This window comes from Anser brachyrhynchus (assembly GCF_964034855.1).
Source record: "Anser brachyrhynchus genome assembly, chromosome: 6".
Taxonomy (NCBI): domain Eukaryota; kingdom Metazoa; phylum Chordata; class Aves; order Anseriformes; family Anatidae; genus Anser; species Anser brachyrhynchus.
The window spans coordinates 12,308,403-12,323,538 of NC_137700.1; the positions used below are offsets into that span (position 1 = coordinate 12,308,403).

The following is a 15,136-nucleotide window of genomic DNA, read 5'->3' on the forward strand; positions in this document are numbered from 1 at the left end:
TGCTGGGGAAGAAGAAAAAAAGTATGGAATTGAAATGAAATAAAAATTTTATGCATGTTAAGGTATGAGCTGCAGGCCAGATTCTGTTTTTATTTACTACTTTGTAGGTATTACAGTACTTCCATTATGTCAGTAATCTAGTTAGAGTTTTCTCTTGTGGCACTGAGATCAGTATCATGGATGTGAGTGTCTGACAGAGCAGAATTGAAAAACAAGGAATTTTTATCTGTTGTGAAAGCCTGGCAGTTTGTACAAATCAGGAAAACAGGAGCAAAATCAGGCTTCTGGAACTTACAGTTTCACTCATGTCTCATTTTTACATGGCCACAACCTCCCCCACCGCCCAAAAAAAAAAAAAAAAAAAAAAAAACCATAACTAAAGATTTCATTACAAGGGTAGAAGAAAATGCTTGTGGCAATACAAATGCACAAAACTACATAAGAATAAATGAGGTGCATTTTATATCAATTTCCAATGTAAATAAAAGCTTGAAATGTGATTAATGAAATTATTGAGAAAGACTCATATCTGTTCTTTTTCCTAATGACTGTGGATGGGGAAATTCCTGCAGGTCTGGTGCATGCATACTCTCTCTTTTCCTAGTAGTCCGCAATTCTTCTGCATTAGCAGGCAAGATGTTAAAGCCATGATGAACTATTTCAAAGGAGAACAACGAAAATAAGAATGATGCAGACAGCTAGCACTGCTGCAGCTAGTTGAAAAATGTCTACTCGAAAAGCTGCAACTACCGTAAGATATTGTAGTAGATGTGACCTAGGCAGCATGCCCAGTGTAAGTGGTTCAGAAGGATATATTTCTATATATTGCAGTTATATTTCTGGATTTCTTATCCCTGCTTTCAGCTGCTGGGCTTCCTTTGTTTTTTATCTGGACATCCCCTACTCTTTCTGGACCACCAGTGATTGTGGTGAGTCAGAAGAACCCAGAGCCTGACAATGACGACGTTCTTTTGTCTGGCCCTGATGTCACAGTTGTAGCTGTGTGCCTGCATCCTACAGACAGCCTGCCAGAGGCTGCAATGTTCTGTACATCATCTCCAGATGAGAAGTTCCCCTACATATGCCAAGCATCATGTTGGGAAACTGGCTTCATTAGCTGTATTACTAATACTTGCATGGAAAAAGAATTACCTTGGAAATTATTTGCAATGCGCAGAAGGGCCAAGAAAGAATCGTTGAAGTACTGTTTTAAAGGAAATACAAGATGATTTAAGTGAAAATTCTTTCATATATATGATCAGAGAGGTGCATTAACTAGACTCCCTGTCATATAGACAGTTTTGTATTTTCTCTCAATTTGTTTTTGTCAAATATCTTTGTAATAAAATATGTAGATCTCTTTGGAGAGCACTGTGCTACACGGATAGGGGGCAATATCCAGGTGATACATGGCATTGTCATTAGTTTATTTGGGTAGGGCAGACAGTTTCCCTCATGCTGTGTCAAGATTAATGATCAGGTGCAGCCAAGCTGGGATTGGTTCCACATCTATGAATGGGTTTGCATCGGCTGCAGTAAGTAGCACTGAGTTAGATGGCTGTTTGCAACCTAAGATCACGATGTGTCCTCATCTGGCTTTGGATATCAAAGTAGAAGCAGGCAGTGGTGAAGGCCATAGGTGTCTTTGCATTGCCAGGGAGCATATTTTATATTTGCTCAGTAACTGTAGCAGCTAACACAAGTCTGCAGTATCTAGAGAAACAGCTTAGCACATATTAATTTCCTGGAATTGCCCAAACAAAGCAGGCAGTGTAATCAGTTTTCTCCGGACTCAAACCACAATTATGACGAATGCAAATAGGTTAAAAACATCTATCTGTTACTTACACAGAAAAGGGATTAGGCCTTAGGTGTAACAACATAGCGTTCAGCTGCATGTGAGATGGGATATGGAGCTCCGTGCTACATTATGATTAAAATTCATACAAAAGTACTGCTTAGAGAGGAAAGACATTAATTCCTATCTTCTAATTAATTATCTACTGAACATGACAGAATAAAGACAGCATAAGAGAAGGAAAGTGTAGGAGTCATCAGATGCGATAGCATTTTGTTGCCATAAGGAATGTTTCTTCCTCTTAAGTTACAGTTTTATGACTCAGCTTTGCTGAGGTTGGTGATTTACAGCACACACGAGCAATGGGCTTGCGTGGAATCTAGTTACATTTGGATCTTAAGAAGAAATGGGGTAGCTGAATGTGTATCATGTTCAGCTTAGTGATTCAGATGTAAGACACTCCTCCAGAGAGACCATAATGTTCTGTCAGAAACTCCAACTGAAATGTACCAAAAGGACTTTTCACAGGAACAGTGGGGCTAGAGACTGATGTGCTCGGTAGCATCAAAGGAGGGAGATACATGTGGGGAAGAAAAGCTTTGCCCTGTCCCCAGCAATGTGTTTTGACTCTGATGCAAAACAGCCACACCTGGCTCTGGAATAAAATCTTTGCGCCAGCAGCATAACTGCATGCGAGGAAACAGCGGTGTAGGCAGGACATTGCCATAGGTGGTCTGTGACTTCCGTTCCTACAGGTGAGACGGGAAAGCTCTGTGTGGTTTGGGGCCCAGAAATCGGCACGTTAGCAAGCTGAGGGAGGATCCCCAGTGCCTTCCAACCCCATCACTGAGGCCTGGCTGTGCCTAAGGCGCCAGCGGGGGCGACAGGCTGTGCATCGCCTGCAGGGAATCGGCCTGTGACCAGGCAGGGAAGCGCATTCAGTGCAGCTGCTACTGGCCCAGGCCAGAGGGAAACGCTGGGGCTTCTCGTACACTGTGGCTCCCCACGTGGGGCCTTAACATAGCACCGCCACTCGGCAAGAAGTTGGCACAGTGGCAAGGCCCCTGCAGGCCTGACCACAGCTCCTGCTGACAAATGGCAGCGGCCTGGGGCTGTGGCACTGGGTCTGGCGCTCCCCCACCTGCCTGCAGCGTGGCTCCCGGCTGCTGGGCTGCCTGAGCTGCAAGGCTGTGAGCTGCCAGTTTTGCCTGTGCCACAGAAATGGGAACGTTTGCTTTCGGTGCAGCTTATTCTCCCTTAGTAAACTCCCTTATTCTCCCTTAACGTTGGTTTTTATCTTCCTTCCCAGCCAGTTTTCCCTGGTGGTGGTTGATAACAGCCGCAGGAGTTATGAAGCAAACCGAAACAGTGCTTTGCACCGCTTAAATGCAGTACTTTGCCCGTATCTGAAGAGCTTACTCACTGGCCAGCCACACTCAAGGGATGCCACAGCTCCAGCCTGCAGATCAGCATTGCTTCCCTTCTCATCTCCTGCTTCCCAAGTGGGTGTCTGCAGAGTGCCACAACAGCATCGATCTGTTTTGATCACACCTATGTTAATCTGTTCTTCCAGCACCTTAGCAGGCGCCCAGCCTTTAGAAGCTATTTCAGACTACTGCCACCGCGGGCTGTGGAAGCATACAAAAAGTGCAACAGGTCCGAGCACAATGCAGTAGTAGGCAGGTTTGTTGCTAAAACTTTTATCTGAAATAGGAGTTGTTATGTTGTATGTTATTTAAATGTACATTTAAATTCAAGAGGCAATTAGATACTTTTTGGAAAAAAAAACTCATAAATTACGTATCAGAAATTCATATTAATTTTATACGTGTGTTTTTCTGTACTTTTTTTCCTCAGGTGCTTACTATGAGATTAATTGATTCAAAGGGAAAAAGTGAGAGATACATAATTCCTGTGTTTAATATTAAACTAGGCTGAGGAAGAGCATGGGAAAAGCACACAAGGAGAGCATTGCAGCCTGCACAAGCCTGTAGAAGGGAAAAATAGTGGAAAAACATGGACAGTACCCCAAGACCATATAACTGAAGAAACTGTAGAGAATACTGGCAAGTAAAAGAAAAACATGCTAGAAAACGTTTTGGTATTTTAACTTGATTGTCAGCAAGTGATATTTAGGTTACTCGATACATAGAAATCAAAATTTTTCCTTTTTTAACCAACCATTTATCCAGTTTATGTCCCAGCATGCTTAACTTCAGGCACTACTGGTAAACAAGAGTGTCAATAAAATAACTTATGCTTGCATTAGAGATTTAATTTTCTCCCTTTCTCTTTTCTCAGTGACCTGGAGCTCATCCTTTAAACATGCTTGGCTCCAAAATACAAGACAATTTATTTTTCTGTCAAGATAGTGAGGGATTTAGATATGAAGTAATATACCCTTGTGCTTTACAGTTAATACCAATTTCCTGCTTTTTCTTGATATTTTGATATCTCTCCTGTCCATGATCATCTGTGTATGCAAGTTAGAAAATAAAGTAGCAACATAAAGACAAGGTTTAATAGAACAAGAGCACATTAGATAGAGGATGCCAGGCTCTGAAACGTCTCCCTCTACAGAGTTGCTCTATGGTTCTCACTGAACTGATTAACAGATTCTAGTGCAGTAGATGAGGTTCCTTCCAAGTGATACCAGACCCTCTCTTATTTTTCCAGCCACTCTACGTTTGTCTATCTACATGACATTACTGTGTGTTTGTACACACATTTATTTTACTGAACACAACTGAAAGGAGAAATGTTACGTAGAATTTTAGATAAGAGTGTATAGGAGCAAGAACGTGAAGTGCTTTTGGATGAAAGCATAGTATACTGTTATTCCATTGTTAATAGAATATTTGTATTTGTTAGTTGGCCTTGAAACCATATGGAAAATTATTGGTGAAAAGTCAAAAGTGGTTAAGGAAAAGCATTTTTTGTTTAGAATAAAGTCATCCATAGTTCTTTAGTAGGTTTTGTTTGTGAATGTGTATATGCAGTTTTAGATGCAAAAGCATTCACGTTTCCCTTCAGTTTTATGAGTACTTCAGTTTTCTAGTTTAATTTATTGCTTTCCTTAAATATAAGACAATAAGAAGTAGAAGGTGACCTTGTTGTCTAAGTGGCTAGAAAGATGGCTAAAATTTGGCAGCAGTACCATTTCTCTCCAAACCAATCCCAAATTCAATTCAAATTCCATTTTTGGGGTACAAGTAATAATCTGTGATAATTGCATTACAGTAATTTAAACTACAGCTTCTTTAATCTCATATACTTTAAATGCATCTGAGGAAGACAGTTTGAGCTACAAATTTGTTTTCTAATATTGGAAGTAATGTATGTAAATGGCAACTAAATTATAAAACTTAGCTTCATATTACTTTTATGGCTATGTAATGCTCTCAGTTAGATTGGTATTACTTGAACTATACTCAGAATTTACAAAATTGCCACTTAGCATATGATTAGCGCTGTTATTTGTTTGAGTCCTCATAATCATAGAAATGTATTTAGGTTTTTATTTTGTCTGGCAATGAAAAAATAAGAGAACAAATATTAGGGAAAAGAGTGCATTTGCAATGAGAGCTTGCTAATTTTTTATCAGGTTATTTTCTGCTCCAAAAGTTTGGCTAGAAGACAGATCTAGAGACTGGGGACAGGCTTACATCTTAGTAGCATTTGAAATGCTACTCAGAGAACCAGGGAGAATGTTTTGTTACCACTTCAGAGACTCCACCTTCTTAACAGGCATCTCATTCCAAACTGAAGCTAAGAGGAGAATGTAGAAAAGAAAGAACCATATAAAAACTGAACATCTTATTTTTGTGTTTAAACAAACACAGAATATTAGGACATGATTAAGGGAATTCCTACAAGGGCAGTAATTTGACCTTTTTGGCTTCTGCTAGATTGCATGCCGTCAGGTAGGATTTGAAGTAGAACAGCAAAAGTACATGAAAGGTCTCCAAGGAGAGATTGAGTCCAACACATTCTTCATTCTCAGTCAGACACTGGTTATCTTTTAATGGATGTGATTATTTTGTCAGCCAGGAAATCCTACATAACAATAATGTCATAGCAGAGCAGATCTGTTGGATTTGCGTTTCAAGGAATTGATAAAAGTAATTATTTTCCTTGATTAGTTTCCCTACCCAGAGGGTTGGTTGGTCTCAGTTTTTAGCAAATGTCCTTCTGATATGTTTGTGTCTCCTCACATTTGAGCAACTGGAACACTGATGTGGGGATGCAGTGAACACATAGTTGTTTATTTCAGTAGAGCTAAACAGCGCTTGTAATATTTTTTGCTAGGTAGTTACTGGTCCTCCTCAGGGCATTTGGAGTCTGCAGCACAGCTGTGGAAGGAGTTCGGGCTCCAGACAGCAGCCTTTTGCTGTGCTCAAGGATGCCTGAGGATGTTGCTACCTCTCCTTTCACTAGTGTTAATAAAAAGCAAGCAGGTAGTGGTGTTTTACATACAAAGTATTCTCTCCTGCCTAGCCTGGCTGTATCTCTCAAGCTTCTCTTGAAGCTTAACCTTCCTATTCAGATCCATTCACCTTCCTACACTGATTTTTTTCCAAGATTTCTTCCGTAGTGTGGTGCATTTAACAGTGAAATTTGGACTTCAGAGCACTGTGGAGGTTTATATGTCTAAATCATAGAAAATGTTTTAAGAAAAATATTTTAATTTTTAAATTAATATTATGAGGTTCTAATAATTTAAATAATTTTAATAATTTAAATTAATATTATGAGGAAAGCTGACACTATTCAACTGGGATACTATCTTTATCTTAAATATTTTGGGGAACAAAACACGGTGACTAACGGTGACTAGCTTTATCAGATAGGTATAAAAAGCAGGAAGGGACTGACATCTTTCACCTGCTAGTAAAAATGTATTTTCAGATACATTCACAACTTTAATTCACATGATGATAATTTAAATAAATTATTCTGGAGCATATCTGGCAATTCCCAGAGGCCAAGATGAGCATGAATGAGGACTGATTCTTAATCACATGTAACCTTAAGCTTTTCTGAAGCTGAAGCAAGTATACCTCTGTAGTGGTCATCTAGGAGAGCTCATGAAAACAGTGACTGAAAAGGAAGATATTTTAACTTAATAGTCTAATAACATTGTGGGGGGAGACTACAGTAAACCAGAAGTTTCCACTTTCAGAATCCATTGGATAAAGAACTGTAATTGAGAACAATCGTATCATACACTGAAGCTCCCCTTCTGAGATTGACTGTAAGTGATACATAACACCCAGTTTTAGGAAAGAGCTGATTTTAAAATATGAAAACAGCCTTGCATAAACATTTGTCTCAATATGTTTTGCAGGTATAAAGGGACAGAAGAATAGTGGTTCCTTCATCCATATGCTGTGTAATCTATGTGTATAAATATAGCCTTAGTGTATGTGCATCTTTTGATTATCACCGCTCACTTATACAACTGGTACCTTTAGTGTTGTGTGTGGTTTTTATCCTCTGTAATCCTTTTATTCTCTCTGAGACTTTGCAGATGTACTCCACAAGGCTCTGAAGATTAATCCTGTAATTAAAGGACATGGTTAAATGATGAAATTTTTGCTTGCTTATACTTAAGTGCCCTGTACAATCTCCAACTATTAAAATATGTCTAAAGCATATTTCTGTTGAAATAACAAAATACAAGCTAACATATTCAAAAAAAAGGATTTAGAGCTGCTGTTCCATGGCATACCAGGTAAGTACGAACATTTTATTCCATATAATGCTTTTGTTAGAATAAACTTCACTATAAGTAAGGTTTAATTCATTAATTTAAGTAAAGAATTGAAGTTTAATTCATCTCTACTCTTATCATATGACAGTAGAAACACCTTTCTCATTTATTAAAAAGGAAAAGCTTAATTTTACTCAGTACATTAAATAATATTCCACAATTGATTGCAGAGGTAGTGATGTGTGCTGAATCAAAATCTAAATATCCTCCATCACAAGTCACTCCAATTTTTGTTTGATGCCTAGCTTGCCTATAGATAAGCAGGTCATCAGATCATTCTAGTGGAGTCCTATTTCTTCAGTTACTAATTTGTTCTGAGAGCTGCCTTCATTTGAGAAATCTGTCCCACATTTCCTGCCATAATAAAGTCTTCCCGCTGGCTGAACAATAATAGACTAAATAATCCTGCCTGCTGCCAGAATTCAGCAAGGCACAGATGGAAGTTACAGTCATCAGATGTTTAAGCAGCAGAATACGCTGCTTCTAGTCATTTTTACTGAAGTGTTTCACCTGGGGGATAAGTTTATCCACTTGATCTCTTCAGTTTTGGCTTGAAATGGAACCCTGGTGGTGACTTTTTGTAGTTAATGGTCCATCATATATCATTAGGACTTCTCTTAACTTGCAACCATGGGGAAAAAAATGATGTATTAAGATCAAAAGATGAATTCTGTCCCTTTTTTTTTCTTTTTTTTTTTTTTGAGATGAAAAGCCACATGTGATAAAGTGTTATAGAAATACTGAGCAAGCTTCTCTGTCCAGCGAGTAAAACCTTGAGGCTAGAACTGACTGAATCATAACAAATGTTTCACTAACTGCCGAAATATCTGTGGGAAGCATGACCTTGTTGGGTAACTGAGCACATGCAATTTTGAATAAAGTCAGCAATGTCATATCTATTACTTGAAAAAGGTTGAATAAAATGCTGCAATGTATCAACCCTGTTCAGGCTACATGGAGTAAGGGGGTAGTTCAAGCAAATGTGAGGGGGAAAAAGAAACAACAGAAAGGGTTCAGTGGAAAGGATTTTGTTGAGTCTGGGGCCTCGACTAGAGAGGAGGCGATCGTGACAGAGTTTATAAACTGCAGGAGATAAAGATGCTGAATGACCCAAGGATTATGGGTCATTCTGGGTCAGATTAATGAGTCTTTAAAAGCATAAGCCTTCTAACAATTTGCTTATATATATATATAATATATATATAATAATATAATATATATATATAATATATATATATGTGTATATATATTTACACATGTAACTATGCATAATTTTTATCCTTAGGCCTTTCTGAACTTGTTTCTGATCAGGGCATGTCCCCAAAGAGTAAACTTTAATTGTATGCTTCTCTGTAGTTAATTGCTTTATATTGTATTTTCTCTCTGACCTGATGTTGCCCTTACTTTGGGCAATTCTCTGTTTCTTTTCATGCCAAAAATCACAATGTATTTAGGTATTTAAAATGAGATTTTCCACTCTCTCAGAGAAGTATTTTTCTCAGTGTGGATTTTTCTTTGCTCTTTGTGCAGATAGAGCTTTTGGTTACTGATAGCCCCAGCATAGTTTTCATGTTCTAGGCAAGTTTACTTGATTAACTCTTTAAATAAAATGGTTTTGTGAAATCCGTATTTTCTAGATTTGGTATATATTTGTGCTGGAGGTGTATTAAATTAATTTAAGGTAAAGGTTTCAAGAGTATATGATAGCCTTGCTCTGTATTGTATAGTAAACAAGTTCAACATCCAAAAATCTCAGTCTAAGTAACTTTTCCATGTGAAAATTAATATTCAAGTTATCCTGCATGACTCTTTTGCCCCTCTCTTGCTCTATCTGTAAAACTAAGCCCAGATAACCAGAACTTGGCACATGTGTTTGGCAGGTAACAGTGAAAAACAAACAGAAGCCAATGACTGAAGTTTGAAAAGATGATGAACAGGAATTTGCAAGAAAATTTGTTTGAAGAACATTTGTCTGATGTATTAATCTTGTGTTGTAGATTCCCAGATATTGTAATCAATATAACTCCCGTTGTTAGTATTCGCTCACTGCATATGATGATCTAACTCATTTATTTTATTTCATCACCTTAGTAGCATAATTTAGTAATAATATATTTATTATAATTTATTATAATAATTTAAATTACATTTAATTCAGTTCACAGTATGAACTACATTTAAGAATGGTAGGTGCCACTCCTGTTTACTGTAAACTGGCACAGCTAAGAAACCAAAGCTCTTGTCTCCTAATCAATAGTATATGTGTATAAATGTATATGTCTAATGTGCCAGATTCTAAGGGAAGGTTTTATCTGAAACATAATTGCAAAGGGACTGATGTCCATTAGGTATCTTTTAATTCTGTTCTTTCAGGATGAAGCAATACATAAATTGCCAAAGTTTCATTTCCTTAATGCATTTGCCTTTTAGATATTAAATGTGGAGCTCTTTTTTATGCTCTCCTGAGAGCAGCAAAAATACAGCTCTAAATTTATGCTGTTAATGCAGGAAACTTGAGGCATAAATGAGCAAAATTATTGGTGTGACAGGGGTGCAGTTTTGATTGCAGAGTGAAATATTGCAAGAATAGTAGTTTTAAAGCATGAACATGAGGTTGCAAATACAGCAATTCCTTTTCTTAAAGTCATTGCCTACCTAAATATTGTAGTTGCACAAATAGCTCTGTAGCACAAAAATGGCAGGACTTCAGTAGGAGCACTGGAATGTAAAGTGTACAGATATTTTAGTACAATTTCTAAATGCCTTAGAGGGCAAGTTCAACAAATTGACTCTTTGTATGGACATGAAGTAAGGAATGTTCAAGCGCGAGGAACTGTTTGAACATTTTTGATTTAAAAAGACCTGTCTGAAAGACTAAAGATTAAAAACGTCTTTATGAATACTGAAATTTTTGTATGCATGTATTTATGCAAATAAGTTCTGTTGTAGATGTTTAGCATGCCTTGAGGCTTTTTATAGTACTGAAAAATACGTACCTTACTTGGCATCAAGATCCCGTGATTACAACTGAGCTGGTGAGCAGTTGCATGGTACTGCTACCACCAGTTTCACATCCTCCTCTTCTGGTGCAATCTCTAAATAATAACAGCTAGCTCTACTCCAACACAGACTTTCCAAAAATAGGAACCAAGTACATGTATAATACTTCTAAAATGAAGGAATAGTATGGATGTCCTTAAAGGAGAAAAGATGGATCAGGACGTATAATTATTTATTTACTGTTTATTCATCGCTCTAACCTCTTTTTTTAGTTGATCCAAAGAACTACTGTTTTATATCATGTAGTGCTGTAAGTCTGTTTTAAATGATTGCTCAAGAATGAAAGATTTGGATACCTTTAAACTGTAACCCTTAAACCTTTAAATGTTAAAGTCCTGGAACAAAAAGCAAAAGCAATGTTCAAGATCCAGGTAGAAGCTAGGTACACTACAGACCAGGATACCTATGCCTAGAGTTGGCTTAGGGGAACAAGGGCTTCTGAGCTGGGACTCCAGCAGAGCCCTGCTCAGCCTGAGCTGGGCTCACCATGGGGCTGCAGCTGAAGGCACGAGCTCGGACAGCATGGAGTACCACCAAAGTGCACAGGTGTAAGGTTAGGGGTAACATACCCAAGTTTGTGATGCTCTCAGGGGAAAGAGGACTGAAGCTGCCCCTTGTGTGTGTGTCTGGAATTTTTTTTGCAGACTTTTGAGAACCTTTTCTGAAAAATGTAAAGCTGCCAGAGTTTCAGTGCCTGCCTGCCTGCTGCTAAACTAAGGTAAGCACTAGGCTTCAACATTGCTGTAATGGTGGTGTTGTAGCTGTGTGTTAGCTGCTTAGATGCTGAAGTACATTTGGGACACATTAAATACAGTAGAGCCAGATGGGCAAAAGAGGTGATTTTCCCATTATGTTTAGCGTTTGTGCAGCCTCACCTCCGAATACTGTGTGTAGTTCTGGGCTCCGCAGTATGAAAAGGATGTTAAGGTCCTTGAAAGGACCTTGTTGAATTCCTCCCCAGAGGAGGGCAACAGAGCCAGCCAAGGGCAGGAGGGCACGTGCTGTGAGGAGAGGCTGAGGAGGCTCGGGGTGCCCAGCCTGGAGGAGAAGAGGCTGAGAGGCAATCTCGTGCATAGGCAGGTGCCGGGCTCTGCTCCCTGAGCACCAGTGGCACCAAGCTGCGATGGGGGAGCTCAGGCTGGGCAGGAGGGGGCATTGCTTTCCTGTGAGGGTGGCCAAAGGCTGGAGCAGGCTGCCCAGCGAGGTGGCTGGTGCCCCATGCCTGCCAGTGTTCAAGGCGCATTAGGACATTGCCCTCAGTAACTTCTAGTGAGCCCCAAAGTGGTCAGGCAGTTGGACTCGGTGACCTCCAAAGGCCCCTTTCCACTGAACTGAACAGAACCATTCCATTCCACATTTCTTTAGATTAGATTCTCCTCATTGTTTCTTTAATGTCAGTGAATTTATAACTGGCATAACAGGTGATAAATTCAGAGTATACTCTCTTATTAGAACATTAGCCTACTTCAAGATTGTCTGGAGGTTTGCAAAGAATCTTTCAGCGTTTTTTTAGCAGAATTAGAAATTCCTCAAGTATTATTAAAAAATACTGTCCATGGAAAGAAAAATGATCTTAAATTTAAATCAGATATGAGAATAATGTAAGGAAGGAATAGAAGGAGTATAAAATCTGATCTACGCCTGAATCTTCAATAAGCCTTACAGAAATGGGAACCTCTGTGGAACATCTTCCACAGCAGCCCATAATTAGATCTCGATATCCTACAGTAGCCGGTAAAATGACAACTGGGTATGGGGAAAGAACAGTGGGAATTCCAGATGCGATTGGAAGAATATGAAGTCAGTTCAATATAGCACAGAAAAAAATCCTTCCTGTTTGAATTTCAGATTTTGGATTTACTGCTAAGTTCAACATGATGCAAATTAACTTTGACAGAGGCATGATTCAGAGACGTTATGGTCTGTGGAAATATTTTCATTGCTTTTATTAGACTTTTGATCACAATCTTCAATGTAGACTTTGCATGGGCTTAAGCATTAGCTTGCAGTAACTTGCTCATTGTTTCTGTTATTTTTAAGTACTCTGGAAGTCAGAAAATAATCTACATTTGATTTCTATTATGCCAGATAGTAGCCATATCAGTTAATTAGCTATCAGCTGAAATTCTCTTGCTGCTACAGTGTAATTGTTTACCATTTTTAGATTATTCTTTTAGATTAATTATTTAAATGTATCTAAAGTAAAGTGGCATAGGGAGAGATTTTAGATCATTTCACTAAATGTTTAGCAGGCTAATGGAAGGTTGAACTCCAAAATTAGCTCTGCTAAGACTTCTGCAAAGCAACAAAAATTACAGAGTAAATAACCAAGTGCTCTCTCTGCCTCTAGTTTTCATTTTGTCATTTATCAATGAAGCTGCATTCAGAAAAGGTGGCATTTATTTATTTTTAATTCAGTCTGCATTTATGTAGATGACTTTCTGATAATAGGTCTACTAAAATGATTCTGAGTTTAACATAACATATAGCACTACATTAAATGTGTATGAGGCAAACCATATTTATGATCTCCTGTTTTACAGAGGATATATTGATGTGCTACCTCTTATTGTTGAGATTTCATAATTCTGGCCTTGGGTTACATTGGTGTTATACTTACAACACAGCTTATCTGTGTGTATCTACCTTTTTCTCAGCCGGGTAGATAAATGTATATTTGATAGATCCAGTATGCATGTTTCTTGGCTGCTGAATACAAAGATCTAAGTTCACTAAGTTGGATGTTAGTGCAGTTCTGTTTGAACAAACTCCATGAATTCAGAGCAACTGTGAGCTCAGATTGGGCATTTGCTACAGTTAACGAGTGAAACAGCAAAATGGAATATAAAGATATGGAATTACAAGGGCTGAATTTTGCAGTTTTAATGGCTTACCAGAAATACCCCCATAATTACCAGGCTTTTTAGCCCTTGCCAAGCCCGTCACCTAACACTTGAGAAATAGAGGCTTCCAAGCATGTTGGATACCTGCCCCGTTTCTAAGGCCTGTTATTTTCAGGGGGCATTGCACACCCCCAACTATGAGCGAGGAGGAATGCATCTGGGAGTACATATGTGCCAAGGCTCTGACAGGATGGTGAAATAAAACCTCAGTTTGCCACTTTGGCTTTCCAAATTTTAAGTGATTTTTGAAATTAATTTTTTTTAAGTGCTTCTTTCTTAAGGGGTTTATTTAAGAGCTGACTGGGAGTATTCATTATTCATGCTATGTATTAAACGGCAGCAAAAAAAAAAAAAAAAAGTGGTAATCAAGGCAACTTGATTTAGTATAGATGTATTACAGAGCATGAGCAGCTGAGGAGAGCTAACAGCTCTTTCACTACCTCTTCCAGACCAGATGATGGAGCAGTGCTGCTGCGTCCAAGCCGAGTACGTCAACCCCGGGAATGAGAGCTCCTGGCAACAGCTCCAGCGTTGCAAAGACAGAAAGAGGAAATGGGGGACAGGAGGGCATCCAGGTACAAAAAAAAAATCTTTCTCCAATCTGTCTTGCTCGCAACTATGTTCAACTGTTCTTCACTAAACTAACGTTTAGTACAGTTCTGCTCACCCTGCAGAGTATGTTTAGAAGACTTGCGAGCATAGCTATTCTGAAGGTTTATAAAATCTTCTGATTTAGTATGATTACGGAGCTTTCAGTTTTCGGTTACCATATCTAAATCCATTCTGGTCTGACAGTGAATGAAGTCTGTTCCTGATGGAGTTGCTTCAGAATTTTTTCTGAAGAATCCTTCATACCATTTTTTTTTTTTTTAAGCAAAATATGGAGGTGTGTAATATATAGCACAGCTCAATATTTTAAACTAAAGCTGGAAACCTCTATAAGAATGTCATTTTTTTCTTTTTCCATATCAACAAGAAGAAAGGCCAAAATAAAGGAAATTATGTAGGCATAAGAACTATTTCCAATAGAAGTTGGTGCTAGTAATGAGGAAGGAATTCATTAGCTATCTGAGCATACTTAGCTAACATCCTTACCAAGCACACTCAAAATATTGTAAAGAAAAAATGACATTATTTTCATCTATGGCTTAAAGTTGAAGAAGTATTATTAAGGCAATTTAAAATGCTTATATTAAAACTAAAATGATTTGATATGCAAAACTAAATGTGCCTGGACCTATTGGAAGCATCATTCTAACTCCTGTTAAATTCTGCAGAAATCTGATGTTTCAAGATGGCTGGAGGAAAGAAATTTAATTTTAACTTTAGAGAAGGTCTGAAAATTTCTCACTACCAAGTTAAGAAAAAATGGTAATGAACGCAAATGTATGTGTCATAAGAGAATGAGTACTCATAAAATGAAGCTGCTCACAAGAAAATACTATTAAGGCATTAAACCAATGAAAAAACAACAGTATAGAAGAAAGGGCTGCTTAAAGGTTGTGAAAGGTCATACAATCCATCTCTGCCTGAAGGAAGGATAGAAGACTACCGCCTTTAGGGCAGATCGTTAAGGCAGTACGCTTTTATATCTTACTGAAG

At 38.3% G+C, this 15,136-nt stretch overlaps 2 protein-coding genes across 7 annotated transcripts in view; one reads left to right on the top strand and one right to left on the bottom strand.

The window, feature by feature from the left end:
• Nucleotides 1-15,136, bottom strand: part of LOC308196822 (uncharacterized protein) — a 110,545-nt gene that overhangs the window by 39,966 nt on the left and 55,443 nt on the right. The gene's annotated exons all lie outside the window — the stretch shown is intronic.
• Nucleotides 6,569-15,136, top strand: part of SFTPD (surfactant protein D) — a 37,780-nt gene continuing 29,212 nt past the window's right edge. Inside the window, exons 1-3 of one of the 3 annotated variants that reach the window (XR_013952414.1) lie at nucleotides 6,569-7,532; nucleotides 11,276-11,349; nucleotides 13,984-14,109. The gene's annotated coding sequence lies outside the window, so the exon portion shown is untranslated. Of the gene's footprint in view, nucleotides 7,533-9,408; nucleotides 11,350-12,479; nucleotides 12,552-13,983; nucleotides 14,110-15,136 lie in introns of those variants that run through there. The other 2 variants (XM_080596433.1, XM_080596434.1) reach the window with 2 other exon arrangements.